The sequence below is a fragment of the Sus scrofa genome, chromosome 2, assembly GCF_054392235.1.
Source record: "Sus scrofa isolate SSC_HxYL_T2T_F1_AM1 chromosome 2, Sscrofa_HxYL_maternal_Yorkshire_Landrace_v2.0, whole genome shotgun sequence".
Lineage (NCBI taxonomy): Eukaryota > Metazoa > Chordata > Mammalia > Artiodactyla > Suidae > Sus > Sus scrofa.
Genome location: NC_139384.1, coordinates 106,092,516 through 106,110,061, shown reverse-complemented (window position 1 = coordinate 106,110,061; position 17,546 = coordinate 106,092,516). Strand labels below are relative to the sequence as shown.

Below are 17,546 nucleotides of genomic sequence, written 5' to 3'. Positions count from 1 at the left end.
ATAAACATTCACAAAAACTACTCGAAAGAATACTCATAGCAGCTTTATTCATATTCCAGCCCCAGACTGGAAAACAGAGCAGGTGTCTGTCAGTGTTTAAAATAGATAAACACATTGGTATATGTATACAGTGGAATACTACTCAGGAGAGTAATGAGTAGTAACACATGCATAGTGACTTCCTTACAAAGTACAGTATGGAAAGGGGGAAAAAAGCTAACTTTACAGTTGAGAAACCTGACAAATAATCACCTTAACCAAGTGGTAAGGGTAATATCAACAATGATTTCATAGTGTATAGCCTTAATATGAAGAGAAGGCATGTTACCTCTGTGGTCTTCCTTCCTAAAATCCCTAACACTAGTCTAACCCTGAGAACATTGCAGAAATCCCAAATGAGGGCCATTCTCCCTGACCAGGATGTCTGAGAACTTTTAAAAATATCAAAACCAAGGAAATTTTGAGAAACTGTTAAAGCCAAGAGGAGACTAAAGAGACACAGCAAACAAATGAAAAGTGGGATCCTAGATAAGATCCTAGAAGAGAAAAAAAAAAAAATAGATGAAAGCTGAGGCAATCTGAGCAAATTATAGATGCTAGGTAATAACAGTTTATAGTATTAGTTCATTAGTTGTGATAAATATACCATACTAATTTAAAATGTTAATAATAGGAGCAACTGGATGTGGGGTATACAGAGCTCTCTGTGTTATCTTTGCAGTTGCTCCATAGATCTAAAACTGTTCTAAAATTTAAAAGTTTATTTTTAAATCTGTAAATATCGGACTCCAGGAATGCCAAGTGAATAAGAGCAGAGCTCATAGTTTGCATTTCTAAATGTAAGGAATGATGTAATGTGCTTTTCGTGAAGCTAAATTGATACAATTTAAAGGACCATTATTTATTTTTAGATTGTTTCTAAAGTTTGTCATGTTAAAATATCTTTTGCTTTGATAAGATGCTGATAGTAGATTTGGTCTACTTCTATACTACCACAATAAAAAGTTGAGTAGTTCTTGAAATAAAAACTCTGAGAGACATAGACTTTACCAGTTCACTTCCTGAAAAACCCTTACAGAAATTTGCTCCTTTTCCTGGATAGAGCCAAAATGTTACAGCTTTGTGGTATTTCTATTAAATCTACCTCTGCGTATTTTTAATTAAAAAGTCTAGAGTTTCTGATACTTTCTGGCACTCATGAGCAAAGAAAATAAAAGCAAGTTCCCACAATCTCATATGGCATCCAGTGGTGAAAGGAAATGCCAGAATCTTCCAAAGTTCAGAATCCAAGAAAAGAAACCTAATCAGTTCTTATTATCAGTAAGGTAAAAAAACAAACAAAAAACCCCAAAAAAACCATGAAGACCCTGGAGAGTATGGTGCCTCAGGGTAATGGATTCAGGTGAGTGGTAGAAATCTCTCCATAATAAAACTCCTAAAAGGTTTGGGTTTTTTTTTTTGAGTGGGGGGAAGGGTTAGGGTGGAGTGAGCTGAGGTTTTTTTTCTTCCTAGATTACAAGAGTTGGAAGTTCCACTGATGAATCTTTTGAGGTTATCTAAAAATAATTTAAACCTCCATCTAAACTACTGTAATGTTTTTTGCCTATGTGGTAACAGTTAAATTGAAAAGCAAGGCAAATTTTCAGGTATTCTCATTAATAGTCATACCTCTGTAAAATAAGTGTATATATTTTAGTGATGTGTATCCTTCATTCAGATATGCATTCATTTGCCCAGCAGATATTTAGCAGTTACTATTTGCCACTCTAATGTGTGATGTGCATATAAATGTTAAGACAGTTTTTGCCTCGAAGTGACTCCTAATTGATGGACATGATTGCCATATAGCATGGTAAGTATTTTATTAAGGATTAATGTCAATTTGATTTTTAGAGAAAACTTAGTGAAGGACAAAAACTGCCTTGAAAGTTGGAGTTTGTGTTGGTGAATGGCTGAATGTTAAGAAAATCATGTTAAGAGTTATCAATATTCTTAATGTTCAGAGCAATCAAGGCAGAAACCTCAAACTTATCAGTTGTAATAATATTGAAAGGAAAAAATATATTCTAGAGTCACAGTTGGGGATAACAATATGAAATACTATTTAAACCACTGTTTTAGAAGTCTGGGAATCTATTAATTTACTTTGAGTAGGCATGCTTATAAGATGATAGGGAAAAAAGTAGGTATTCTATCTCGGAGGCTTTTCCTTTATTTCATTTTTATTTTTATTTATTTATTTGTTTTTTAATTTTTATTTTTTTCCTTTTCTAGGGCCACTTCCCACAGCATATGGAGGTTCCCAGGCTAGGGGTCTAATCGGAGCTGTAGCCACCGGCCTACGCTGCAGCCACAGCAATGTGGATCCGAGCCGCGCATCTGCAACCTACACTGCAGCTCACGGCAACGCTGGATCCTTAACCCACTGAGCAGGGCCAGGGATCGAACCTGAAACCTCATGGTTCCTAGTTGGATTCGTTAACCATTGCACCATGACAAGAACTCCTCATTTTTATTTTTAAATTGAGGTTGTAACTGCTTTGTAACATCATGTAAGTTTCATGTGTACAGCATTGTATTTCAACTTCTGTATACACTATAGCATGAGCACCACTGAATGTTTAGTTTTCATCTGTCACCATACAGTGGACCCTCTTTAGCCATTTCACCCTCCCCTATACACTTTCTACTCTGGTAACCACCACTGTATTCTCTATCTATGTGTTTGTTTTTGTTTTATTTATTTATTTTTATTACTGTCCCACATATGAGTGAATTCATATAGTATGTCTTTCTTTGACTTATTGCACTTTGCCTAATACCCTCATTTTTTCCACCTAATACCCTCATTTTGTCCACCTAATTTTGTCCACGTTGTCGCAAATGGCAACCTAGAAATGGAATAGCTGGATCTTAGGGTAGTCCTATTCTTAATTTATTGAGAAATCTCCATAATGTTTTCCGTAGCGGCTACACCAGTTTACATTCCCACCAGCATTGTATGTAAACTCCCCCTGCCCCCATATCCTCTCCAACATTTCTTGCCTTTTTGATAACAGTACTAACAGGCATGAGGTGATATCTTACTGTGCTTTTGATTTCTATTCTCTGATGATGTTGAACATCTTTTCATGTATGTATTTGGCCGTCTGTATGTCTTGTCTGAAAAAATGTCTAATCTTTGCTTTTTGTTGTTGAGTTATATGAGATTATTGTGTATTTTGGATATTAAACTCTTACCAGATTTAAATTGAAACTGTCTTCTTTCATTCGGTAGGTTGTCTTTCTACTTTGTTGATGCTGTCTTTGCTGCACAGAACCGTTTAAATTTGATGTAGTCCCATTTGTTTACTTTTGCTTTTGTTTCTCTTGCCTGGGGAGACATATCCAGATAGATATTACTGGGACTGATGTCAAAATGTGAACTGCCTATATTTTCTTGTAATAATTTTCTGGTTTCAGGTATTAACACCATTTTGAGTTAATTTTTGGGTGCGATGTAAGATAGTGGTGAAATTTCATTGTGTTGCATGTGGCTATCCAGTTTTACCATTACCATTTATTGGAAGATGCTATCCCTTCTCCATTGTATTGTTCTTTGCTCATTTGTCCTAAATGAATTGGCCATATATCTGTAGGTTTATTACTGGGTTGTTGATCTCTGTGTCCATTTTTTCTGCCAATACTGGACTGTTTTGAGTACTACAGCATTGTAATATAATTAATTTGACGTCAGAGAGTATCATACCTCTAGCTTTGTTTTTGTTTGTTTTTTCCTCAGAAGAGGAGTCTTTTATGGTTCCATGTAAATTTGAGGATTTTTGGTTCTGTTTCATGAAAAATATCACTAAATCTCTACCTTTGAAGTGGCTAGTGAAGCACAAAGCAGAAAACACCAAATGTATAAGGCATATATTTGTCCAGAGACAAAGTAGAGGACCCTAGAGGTGTGTGGTTCAGATTAGGGACAGTGGGGAAGGAATGGGTTCTGTCCTACAGAGAGAAGAGGGGCGCTCTGACACCAGAGGAACTCTCTGCTTTCATTGCCAAAGTGATTATCATGTGATGGTCTGAGATGATGACAATTATTTGCTAATAGACAAAATGAAAAAAGTTGTAGCAGCTTGTTTTTCTCTGTCTCTTCTAATATTAACCTTCTCTATGAAATGTGCAGTTGTTTTAAGACGACTGGCTCAAACTCAGACTTTTCCTTGGTGGCACTGTTCTTGAGGTTGGATGGTGTTGAAGTGGCTGGGACATCCAGCTAAGGGGAAGTTGAATTACAGATACATGTCATGCAGGTTTAATGGGGCGTGTTTATGTGGTTTTCTATCACTTCCAAGTATAGTTATTGCTAGTCATCTAAGTATAGGAGTGGCTTCTGGAACATTCCTAACTCCCACTATGGTGACTCTTTCAGCATCATGTCATGAGATCCTGGGCCAGAGGTGTGTCACCTATTAAAAATATTGTTATTTTTCTGGGTTTTGTGGTATTTGGGCTATTTTCAATGTATTAACCATGATTTGATGTGATTTTTCATTCCAAGTAACTATTCACTTTTTAACCTAAGTTTGTATGCATAATTATATATTTTTCTTCAAGAGAGTACCCCAAATTGCTTATGCTTCAGGATCCTCAAAACCTGAATCTGCCCATGTTAAATTCATTTATGGGACTTTTAGCTCATTCTCTTTTCTGCTCCAGTAGTCAATCAAACAATAATTATGTGTCCATCTGCCTGTTGAAGCATAGAAAGACAAGAAGGTAAAATATTATTAACATTTAGATATACAGATTATCAAAGAGTAACTGCCTGGTTGAAGTTGTGTTTCCACCTGCTTGAGTTTCACTTATGTTTAACCAGTTATTCCAAAACTCTGACTACCAGATAACTTCTTCTTTGTCTAAATACTGAAAGAGGATTAAAGGCACAGGGATGGTTCTAGAGATGCAGATACTTTGTCACCAAGGAGGTAAACAGGTCAGAAGGAGTCTGAATACTTAGAAAACCTCACCCAGCCACATCCCCAGTTATCATTCTTGTAGTAAGAACAGAAGCTGTGGACAAAGGAACCATTCCTCACTGGGGGACCTTTTAAAAATAGCTTTCAGGGACCCTAGAAGTTAGACTGGTTTTTGGGAAGCTGCCTCCAGAGACTACATAGAGAGTAACTATTCAAATAATAATTCTTGGTGTGTCCTGATGGCTTAGCAGGTTAAGAATTGGGCATTATCACTGCTGTGGCTCAGGTTGCTGCTGTGGAGCAGGTTTAGTCCCTGGCCCAGGAATTTCTGCATGTTATGAGTGTCATTAAAAAAGAAAAAAAAAGTGAAAAATAAAATAATAATTCTCTAAGCCTCCTGAGAGGTTTGGCAACTTCCCTTGACTTGATTTTTCTCGGATGAGTGGGAAGACCGTTGAAAAATTTTGCCTGTGGAAGAAGCTGATAGGGTGAACGCAGACTGAATGTATGCCTTTAGATTTAGTTGTGTGAGTTTTGAGGGCTATTTTGTAGCTAAGAATATGTAGGTGAAAGGATATAGGGAAAGAAGGACACTTTGACTCCAATCCTATCTATGCCTCTTCATATGGCCCAGCTTCCTCTTTTGTATCGAGAAGATAACATTTTCCATACAGGGTTGTCAGGACAATAAGATTGAAGTCATCAGTGACTGGCACATAGAAGATTAGGGCTTCATAATCAGGGGTACATGAATGACCTTGAGAAGGGCAAATGCTCAGCAAACTCCTTAAAATTTCATGCAAATGTTTTTGTGTGTAAACATTTTGAGAAGAAAATAGTTCATAACTTAAGAGATCTGTGATTAAAAATAGGTTAAGAATCATTGAAATAGGAATTCATTTGTTTGAGAATGAGTTGCAAAGAGAAAAGTCTGAAATTCTCTAGAATAATCATCAAAAAGTAAAAGAGTGGGAAGAAGAGTGAGGTTGTAGTGGAAAAAACAAGTTGACATTAATGAAAGTAATTCTGTACTTGCACTGAGTACTTAATACTACTCTTAATTTATAAATACATTTATCTTTCTTTGATGAAAAGAGTACAAAGTATTTATTCTTTTTCATGCTGTGATAACATGGCTGATACATTTTCAATGAAGTAATTTTACAAAGCATTGTAGTGGGAGTTTAAAAATTAAGGACATAGTCCTGGCCCTACAACTTAAAAATTTGAATTTGAGCAAGTCATTTGCCTCAGTTTTCCCAAGTATAAAATAGTAGAGATAAACCACTCTGTAACAAGAGTGTTTAAAATTTAACTAAAGTGAGAATATGTTGAATTCCTTTGAGGGAAGGACCTATTTAAAAATCAAGATGTTATAGCACATTTTTCTTTGAAAATTTAATCTGTTCTTTACACATTTTAACAATAATGATATCTCAAATTCATTTTAATTGTTCATCGAAGAGCTTAAATTATTGGTATCCAACACCTTTAAGTCCTTTGGTATTGATGGTATGACATCATAAATCAGTTTCTTTGCATGTCTGGTGATTTTTACACAGCTTTATCATAACAGTGATATCCTATTGTCAAAGGCCGAAATCTCCATGCCCCAGAGCACATGCACATACACACACACTCATTCATCCATCACCCAGCTAATCCTATGCATCATTACATCCTTAGCATAAAGATCACCTTCTTGGGGCAGGGGGGTGGGTGTCATTCCTTCATTCTCTGCAGTTGAACAGCTTCCTCTCTTGCACTTAAAAATTACTTGTTCAAATATTGTTTCCCCCCGCCCCCCAAGCACTAAGTGGTGAAAACTGAGGTTTTTTTCCTTGCTACTGTATCCTCAGGGCTTAGCGAACAGCCTGATTTATAATAAACCCTTAAAAATATTATTACTGTTAATTATTTTGAAACAATCTTATATTTACATTAAAGTTTCAAGTACAGGAAAAAGTACAACTTTTTTTAATTTGCTGAGCTATTTCATAGTAATTTGCTCACAGAATGCCCCTTCACTCACTAATACTTTAGTGTGTTTCCTTGCCAAAGACATTCTTCTAAATAATAATAACAGTACCCCCATCAAAATTAGGAATTTGATATGATACAATATTGATATGTAAACTTTAGACCACAGCACCCTAAATCGTTTCTTAGCTTCCATGACCTTAACCAGTTTGAGGAGTATATGCCATTTGTTTTATATAAGGACCCTCAGTTTGGATTTGTCTGGTGTTTCCTTATGAGTAAATTGAGGTTATTCAATTTTGGAAGGATTATTAGAAAAGTGGAGTCCTACTTTTTTCATTGTATCCTATCAGTTGCACACAGTAACACACAATTACTGATTATGTTTACTATAATCTCTTAAGGTGGTGTCTGCCACTGTAAAGATGTTTTTATCCGTTGTAATTAATAAGTATTTTGTGGAGAGGAACCTTGAAACAGTGTAAATATCCTGGTCCTCACCAAACTTATAATTCATTACTTAAATCATATGGACTCATTTATTTCTTTCTTTTTTTTTTTTTTTTTTTTTTTTTGCTTTTTGGGGCCGCACCCACAGCATGTGGAGGTTCCCAGGCTAGGGGTCAAATCAGAGCTACTGCTGCTGGCCTACGCCACAGCCACAGCAATGCAGGATCTGAGCCGTGTCTGCAACCTACACCACAACTCTCGGCAACGCCAGAACCTTAATCCACAGAGCAAGGCCAGGGATTGAACCCTCAACCTCATGGTTCCTAGTTGGATTTTTTTCTGCTCTACCACAAAGGGAACACCAACTTTTTTTTTTTGGCTCATGTTTACAAAATGAATAATTATTTTACTGTCATTGCTTGTTTTGATACTCATGTTGTCCAAAATGTTGCCGTGAAAGTTCCTGCAAGCTGGCTTCTTTGACCTTTTGACACATCCCCATTTGAGCTCTTCCTTACTTTCTGGCACAACAGGATAATCCAGACTCATGCCTTCCGTACTCTGGAATCAGTCATTTCTATAAGAAATCCCAGTTTCTTTTAGTGGAGAATGGTATATAGAAATAATGAATTGAGCATTCAACTGTACTTATTGCTTCTGGGTTGTCATTGTTCCCAAACCATCTCAGTGAACAATGGATAGAGTTATGGAATATATAAGTATAAGCACACACACACACACAAACCTACATACATACACCCATGTGCAATTATTTATTTTCACATCCATTGATATATACTGACAATCACGGGAAAGCTCCCTCTGGCCAGCATGGATGCCTCCCTCATTGAGTCTACCTAATACCTTTGTTCAAGAAGACTTCATTGTTCAAGAAGAGGAAGGGATCAAAGATTACTTTTTAAATGTCTGAATAAAGGCTAACTTAAAATGTTACTGACTTCTGTCTCAAGTTTCTCCAATCTCTTGATGTGTTTAATCTCTTTCCAGACTAATCTGCATTTCTCTGGGCATGTGATAGGGAATATTCTGCTTCATCAGAAGAGGAATATAAAAAACAGTCTGTGCTTGATTTCTTCTAAGTTTTTGCATTTGTTTAGCTCAGTGTTTGGGGCAGAAAATGATTTACTATAGGGCTCTCCCCCACATGCCAAGATGCTTGGTATCCCAGACTCCCCTTTACCATTGCCACTGAAGGTCCCCTGCTAAAAAACTTGGGATACCTGAAAAACAGAAGCAGAGAACTCCCACACATTTCCAGCTGTGTCCCAGGAAGGCGACCTTCCCCTAGTTGAGAACCCCTGGAGCTCTTTGCAATTTGTATCATAGCTGTTTACTACTACATTCTCAGGTTCCCAGTAATTCATATGGAAGCCCACTTACATGGAACAGTTTTACTACCTCAGTCTGTTCTACATCAAGTACATTAACCTCATCAAATCAGTGTTCTTTTTTGATCAATAAAAATTACATGCTTTGGGGTTGGTGAATGTCGCCTATTGATTTTTTCAGGAGTTTGGCGGCCCAAGTTGCAAAGCTGCTTTGGAAAGAAGTTTTTTTCTGATACTGAAATGTCCCTTAAATTAATTGAAATATGTTAAGCCATAAATAGAAAGCTGTCTGAAGCAACAGAGTTATCAATGTTTAAATTAAGGCCTCAATACCATATGTAAAAAGTATGTTATTGGTTTGTTAGCTATATATTTTCATAGCTATGGTAGATTGCTTGAGTTTGAGCAAGTCAACTTCTTATTAAGAGTCAGTGAGGAGTTCCAATTGTGGAGCAGTGGAAATGAATCCGACTAGTATCCTGAGAATGTGGGTTCAATCCCTGGCCTTGTGCAGTGGGTTAAGGATCCAGCATTACTCTGAGCCATGGTATAGGTCTCAGATGTGGCAATGGATCTGGTGTTGCTGTGGCTGTGGCGTAAGCTGCAGCTCCAGTTCATCCCCTGGGCTGGGAACTTCCATATGCCACACATGTGGCCTTAGGGGAAAAAAAAAAAAGTGTGACACTTAGTAGGTTTGTGAGTAGAGAAGGATTGAGCATCCTTTTTCCTGGGTGACCCAAACCTGTCATACCTACTGATGTGCTAAAGTCTCTTTCCCACATTTCCTCCAGCTCCACAGGCTGTTGGAACAAGTCCATTCCTCTTTCCCATCACCAGTGTGTACAGTAGCCAACCTGCACTGGGAAGAAGCCAGAGCCTTCTACTAGAGGTCTGTTCTTTTCCCCCTGTCTTCGTTTATCTGGGCTACTCTAACAATGCCATAGGCTGGGTGACTTTATAAACAACAGAGATGTATTTCTTAGAGTTCTGGAGCCTAGTAGTCTGAGATCAGGGTGCCCACATGGCCAGGTTCTGATGAGAGCCTATTGTGTTGCAAACAGCTGTCTTTGAGCTTTGTCCCAGGGGAAAAAAGGACAAGAGAGCTCTCTGGGGTGTTTTTATAGGGGCACTAATCCCCCTGATGACCCCCTCCCAAAGGCCCACCTCCTAATACTGTCACATTGTGGGTTAGGATTTCTACATGAATTGGAGGAAGGACATATTTTAGCCCATTGCACACTGGGACTCAAACAAATGGAAGCTTGTTTGTGTTTTGCCCTTCGGAATTTGATCTCTTGGTTTAGATGAGAAAAAAAATCTCCTAGTTTCACCAAGTATACATATACAGGAAGGCGAAGTAAGGTTCAACCCATGCTATGTTTGGAAGAAAAAAAGAATGACCTTGAGAGTAAGCTCTGTATGTATATGGTATATGATTTTAAAAATTAGTGGGGTGCATCTGCTCTGTTTTCAGTAGAACCCATGGCAGAGGTGCTTACTGCTTCCCAAATATGTAAGCGGTCTCCCATACTTCCCAACTCTTGCTATTTGGCGGGGCCATGTGACTAGTTCTGCCAACTAGGGTAAGCTGGAGCAATGAGCAGAAGTGACATGAATCGCCACAACCTCATATTTGTAAGGATATATATATATATATATATATATATATATTTTATGCATGCTTCCAAGTGAACTAAATTTGGGTTGTGCTAAAACTGGGCATAGAATGTTTCTAAGATAATTTCCAGCTGTCCTTGGAAATGGAAGACATTACACTACTCTGGTGCAACACCCTCACTTAGAAACTAATGTGGTTTTATTTGGTGTGGTTCTGAACAAGTTTGAACCAGGGCTGATACAGTCCATTAGCTAGAAGGGCCTAATCTGAAGGGGATCAATTCAATAATTTAAAGACAAAAGTAAACTGGGAAATTATATCAACTTGACAGTTTTTGTGCTCCAGTTGGAAGTTTAAGCCATAGGAGATTTGATTTAACTCAAAAATAAACTCACACTATAAAATGCATTATCTGTTTCCTTTGCCATACCTCCTCTTACTTTCCCTGACAACATGGAGCATGTTATTTCAAGGATATTCCCAGAGACATGCATCACCAATGTTCTTTGTACCTGTGAATGGCCTCTTTCTGTTCACTTAGGATCTTGGACAGATGTAGCACACACATCCACACACACACACCCACTCCTTAGGAGGTCTTAACCTAAAATCAAGTATTTCTTCACCTGGGAAATTTTTAGGATTTTGATTACTTGGTGCTGTTGAAAAGTGGAGATTTTGTATGTTGTGTCCTTATGACCATATTTTTTTTTTTTTGCACTTGAACAACATAAACAAGGAGGAAAAAACACAGAACAATTTCATACCTAAAATTGAAGGAGTTGATTACTGTCATTTTGATGATGTGCCTTTTATATGTTTGCAATGGTTAAGAAAGACTTTATGGTTTGGAGCATGAGCACTTTAAAGTGATTCAAAATTATTGAAGAGCTACAAATTTTATAAAGTGCTTCAATTTGTTACTGACTTCAGCTGCAGTGGAACGATTCAGCAGAGCTTTTAGTACCATGCACAGCCTGCAAATGCTCTCATAATCTTCCCAGGTGTCGTTCCTTTACACGTGGGGGCTCTGAATGTCCCTGCCCAGAGATACTTCCTTGCTCACAGCAGCAGAGCTTCTATTTTGGAGACCTGCGTGCCACAAAAGAAGCACCCACACATGGGTGTAATTTGGGCAAGGCTGCAAACTCCATAGCAGCCTTCTGTTGTTTGGATTTGCCAGAATTACAAACTACTGGTCTAAAAAACTTTTGGACTACTGGTATCAGAAAGGACATAGGCATTGCAGGGTGGAAAATAAGTGGGAGAAGAGTAGGCAAGGTGGCTTAGACACTGAAAAATGAGAAGGTGCCTATTAGTCCCTTTGAGACACATGAAGATTAATATTTAAAGAGTTGGTGCTTTTGAGAGAGTCCATAATTTTGTAAAAGCAAGTTTCATTTTTCTGCTTTGTCATGAGCTTGCACTATTTTGCACTTTGATTTACATGTTTTAGAGCAACAGTAAGCCCTGCTTGTGTACAATAAGGCATCATCTTTGAAATTTAAAATGACCAGGCGGTTTAGATATTGACTTGTCATGTGAAGTTCCACTAAAGCACATGTATAATTCTGCCTTTTAAAATGGATTTATGAAGCTGAGATGTCCTGAATAGTACATGACTTTTCCATGTGATGGCTGCAAATGGCACAACATTTCATTTTTTTAGAACTAGAGTTGTAGAACTTAACTAGTTCATTAAGGTGAAGGTAATCGTAAATCTGGACAAAGCTAAATGCATAGAAATCAGTTTAAAGGAATAATAATTCAGCAGTGGGTGGGAGGGTTGGCCTTTAGTAGGCTCTCTCATATGTGTGTATTTGGCAACATGAAGATCGGGTGAAAAACCTTGGTCCATGTGGTACCTTACCAGGTGATTCTTGCCAGAGCTGGGATTAGAGTCCACATTTGCAAGACTCTTACATCATCAATATGCTTCTTACCGCTATGCTGTTGATCGTTCATTCTATTTAAAAGCATGATATACCCCTTTTAGAAGAGGATTGCACCTGTCAGAATGTAACTTTTAAATAATTTTTTAAAAACAATTGTGGCTTTTATGTATAAGAAATGGAGTACTTGCATTGAAATTTATTAGTACAGTTAATTTGAGTGAGCATCACTCCCAAATTTAAAGGTGCTAAGCATTTCTCCCCACCTGTCTTGGTGGAATTTCCAGTGAATACTTCAGTGAATGCCTCTTTGATCATGTAAAATATGAAGCAAGAGTGCCTTCTGACAAGGTCCAAGACTTCTGAGCCACACCATGGTAAGGCAGAGTGAAATTCCTTATCCTTTCTCAAGGACAAGCGTGGGAGGTTTTATTTTCCTGCAAAGTTCTAATCTTAAAATGATATCAACCTTCCCAATCCCCTCCTTCTGCTTTCCTTCTTCTCTCCTTAAATGAACTTCTACATATAACAAACTTAGAGTGCGTAACTATTATTACTATTGTATCATTTGTTTTCTTATTTCCTCCCCTTCCTTCTTCCTTCTTTACATTCTTTTCTTTAAATAGTCATGTGTATTACTGTCTTTTTGAGATGCTCTCTTTTGTGTTTTGTTTTTGTTTGTTTGTTTGTTTGTTTGCTTTTTAGGGCCACTCCTGGGGCATATGGAGGTTCCCAGGCTAGGGGTTGAATCAGAGCTAAAGCAATGCTGGATCCAAGTTGTGTCTGTGATCTGCACCACAGCTCATGGCCATGCTGAATCCTTAACCCACTGAGCATTGCTGTGGCTATGGCATAGGCTGGAGGCTACAGCTCCGATTAGACCCCTAGCCATATGCCAAGGGAGTGGCCCTAGAAAAGGCAAAATGACAAAAAAAAAAAAAAAAAAAAAAATGCTGTTGCAAGTGTGTGCACCCACTTACCTGGCGAATGTCACAATCTGTCCCCAGCAGTGCTCAGTTGGGGGATTTTAGCCTGATTCATTTTAGTTCTGCCTGAACCACCTTGGGGGGTTTTTGTTTGTTTGTTGTCTTTTTAGGCTGCACCCATGACATGTGGAAGTTCCCAGGCTACACAGGTCCAATCAGAGCTGCAGCTGCCCATGTATACCACAGTGACAGCAACATTGGATCCAAGCCTCGTCTGCAGCCTACACCACAGCTCATGGCAACACTGAATCCTTAACTCACTGAACAAGGCCAGGGATCAAACCTGGGTCCTCATGAATCCTAGTCGGATTTGTTACCACTGAGCCACAGTGGGAACGCCAACCACTTTGTGTTTTATTTAGTTGAAGTGCAAACACCTGGTTCTTTGTAAACATAACATTAAACTATCCAGACATTTTGTTTTCAGTAAGAAAATTTAAGAGCTACAAATTAAAAGTGCCGCAATGTAGTAAAATAATCAGGAATGAGATACTTGCCCTTCTTTCCTAAGTAGACAAATAACCATAAGTAAGGGACATTTGCATATTGAATTTGTAGTAGTATATTTTAATATTCAGCTCTGAAGCCAAGCAGATACAGTATGAAGCTCTTTAACCTTGCCTGAAGAATGTGGTTTTATATACCAAGATGATTATGTCTAAATGTCTATGCAATAACTTTGATCTAAGAAAAGCTGATCTGCCTTCACTGCTTCTTTATGAAACTGTTACTTTTGAATTCTGTAAGTCGGGCTTTTGTTTTTTAAGTTAAATATGTTAATTGAATACAAACATTTTATAAGCTGGATATTATTTTGCCTTAAACCCTTTAGTCCATGTAAAGCTCTTCTCTTCTCCATTTATACCTATCAAAATCCTATTCCTCATTTTCTGTTTGATATTGTAATCATCCTGGCTTAAAACAATCTTTCCCCTCTTTGAACGCCTATTATTGCACTTGCTCAGATGACCCCTATAACATTTACCCAACACTGCAGACTGTTATTCCTAATACATCTTAATATATCTAATTTCCCAAACCTGATTGTCAGTTTTAGAACCTTGTTTGGACACATAGTTCATTCAGCATTTACTTGGTGTGTGTTTATCAACTGACCACATTGTGTAAAAGCTATGCTAGGCAGCAGAGTTCTAGTGGTGAAAAATAGATGTGACCACCAGCCCCTGTGAAGCTGATCTATAACGTGAAGGAAGGTTAAAGAATGTATATCACTTGCACTGTAAGTCAGATGTCATGACCATCATGGTATTGAAGATATTTTTGAGGAAGGATCTGATATTCTGTGTTTGTTGCTAAGCAAACTTACGTCTCTCTAGAAATGGACTGCCAGCTCTTGGTATGTATGCGTTTGCTGCAAGTAGGATTTTCTAGTTTCTTCAAGTAGCTTTTGGAAGGATATACACTATAAATAAATTTCAGTAAATCCAACATTGTCTTTTCTAGGCTTTTAACATTAGCATAGGACCCCCCAGAAATAGACATTTCATTTCCATTTCATATTATGAAGCATAAGTTTGAAAAGGAGTTATGTTTGGTTATTAAAATCCTCAAAGATTGTATTGTATAACTTTCTTGCCAATGTATACTATATATTAAATTCAGGTTCATAATTAATTACAAACTGCCAATAAAAAGCAATAAATTAATTGTAGTATCAAATAAGTATAAACAATGTAAAAAGACTTAAATTTTAAAAAATTAAAGTTCTGGTTCAATATGACAATCTGATCCTCCTAAAACATTGATTAACTATAGGAAACCATCTTTAAAAGTATGAAACAAAGAACTTAAGAATCTAACAACAAAAGAGAGATTTTTTTTTTTTTTTTAAAGTTCTAGAAGTTGAAAAATAGATGGAGGAGTGGCAACTGATATACCAGGGAAGAAGCAACCACTGCCTGGAATATATGCAGAGGTGGCTTCAGCCAAAGAGTGGTCCTGTCTGCCCTGTGGAACCTTAGAAGGCTCTGAACTCAGAAATTGCAGGTGTGAGGTAAGATGGGAGTGGGGTATGTGATGAAAAACAAGCACTTAATTGGTTATATATGTTACCATCAAAGCCCCCACCACCCATGCATAGAGTATAGGAAATTGTACCATTTCTGAGACAAATACAATGAAGGCCTTCTCAGGAGAACTTGCCAGATGGCTTTAGGGAAGCTGGTGCAGGCAGTGACACACTATACAAAGCTTTGAATTATACCAAGTGTGTGTTCTTCAATAAAATGGCCAGCTTCAGAGTTCCCATCACAGCTCAGGGGAAACGAATCTGAGTAGCATCTGTGAGGATGCAGATTCAATCCCTGGCTTCACTCAGTGGATTAAGGATCTGAAATTTCTGTGAGCTGTTGTGTAGGTCGCAGACATGGCTCAGATCCTGTGTTGCTGTGGCTATGGTGCAGGCTAGCAGCTACAGCTCAGATTCAGCTCTTAGCCTGGGAACCTCTACATGCCACATGTGTGGCTCTAAAAAGACCAAAAAAAAAAAAAAAAAAAAAAAAGTAGCCATCTTCCCAGTCACATTTCATTTATTGAACTGCCAGTAAGTAGGATCCTCCCTGTGTTCAGAGAGCTACTTCTCAGCCATTTTACTATTTTCTAGTTATAAACCGAAACATGTATCTCTAATCTTTTTTTTCTTTTTTAGGGCCTCACTCATGGCATATGGGAGTTCCCAAGCCAGAGGGTCAAATTGGAGCTATAGCTGCTGGCCTACACCACAGCCATGGCAATGTCTCTAATTGTTTGAGAAAAATCAGCAATATGAGTGAAAAGGGCCAAGAAAACCAGTTATAAGAAAATAGAAACAGTGAGATGGCAACTTTCTGAAGGAAACATAATTCTGGAAGAATAGGAACAAAAAAAAATTCTTGAAAATTCTAATTCATACCAGAGAAAGATTAGAAAACATAATGCATGCATAAAATAAGAACAGGATGGTATAAAAAAAGAATAGGATGCTAAGAAAAAGAATTTATAGATTCAGTATGTGCTCTTGTGCTATTTAAAAATGTGATTATAAGACTAAAAAACCCAACTGGTTGAAAAATAAAATTAAGTAAATTTAATAGAAAGTAAACAAGTGGAAAAATAAATGGAACTGCAAGGGAGGAAGGATTAATCTCAAGGATCTTCTCGCAACAAATAGAAATTTCAGAAACAGAAAAAAGACAACTAAAGATAGGAGCTGGAATTGAAGGCCATGAAAAATTAGCACAAAAGTATCCATTGAATGTTCAGAACAATGAATAAATGCAAACTCACATTTAACACATTATTTAAATTTATTGAACACTAAAGATAAAGGGAAGACTCTAGAAGTTTCCAGAAGGGAAAAAAGCTTGAAGTTTTACAGAGGAATGAGAATCAGATTGAATCAATCTTCACATCAGCCATAGCAAAACACAATGAATCAATGTCTTAAAATATCTTAAAATTCCTGAGGGAAAATATTTTAAACCTAGAATTTCACACTCAGCCAAATTATCATTAGAGTATGAAAACTGAATAAGAACATTTTTAGACAAGAAAGAACCCAGAAAAAATGTTTCCTACATGATCAACCTTACTGAGCAAAATGAAGAGAGGTAGAAGGAGTGATACAAAAAGAATAACATGAGATCCAATGCAGAAAACAATGGCTACCACCCAGGAAAATAATGTCGGGATGTCTTAGCCTGGCAGTTGTGCAGAAAACTTGGAGAGAAGTTTGTCAAGATTGGAGCAGAAAAGGAGAGGCACTTGAAGAGAGATTTTAGACAAAGAGTAGAGTCCAAAGGTTTGATACTGTCTTACTTGATACTCATGGAGGCAACAAAGACAGATGAAAAAAAAAGGCAATAGGAAACTCCAAGGAAAAAAACTGCGTGAAAAAAAAATCTAATTATGGTCATATAATAAATAATATGTACATTGTCACGACAACATTAAAACTTTATTGATTTGGGGAGTTCCCATTATGGTGCAGCAGAAACGAATCCGACCAGTATCCATGAGGATGCAGGTTCAATCCCTGGCCTCTTTGGTGGGTTGGGGATCTGGTGTTGCTGTGAGCCATGGTGTAGGTTGCAGACGTGCTTGGATCCCACATTGCTGTGGCTGAGGCTTAGGCTGGCAGCTGTAGCTCTGATTTGACCCCTAGCCTAGGAACTTACATATGCTATAGGTGCCACCCTAAAAAGCAAAAAAAAAAAAAAAAAAAAAAAAAAAAAAAAAAAAAAAAAAAATTCATTGCTTGTGAATTTTATATTCAACTTATTAAATGTTTATAAGCTTAATTTTAT

General features: G+C 37.4%; 1 protein-coding gene across 1 annotated transcript in view; it reads left to right on the top strand.

Moving 5' to 3' along the window:
• The window catches only part of TMEM161B (transmembrane protein 161B), a 124,095-nt gene that overhangs the window by 82,716 nt on the left and 23,833 nt on the right, over nucleotides 1–17,546 (top strand). The window contains exon 12 of the transcript XR_014838234.1: nucleotides 15,097–15,256. The gene's annotated coding sequence lies outside the window, so the exon portion shown is untranslated. The remainder of the gene's footprint in view (nucleotides 1–15,096; nucleotides 15,257–17,546) is intronic.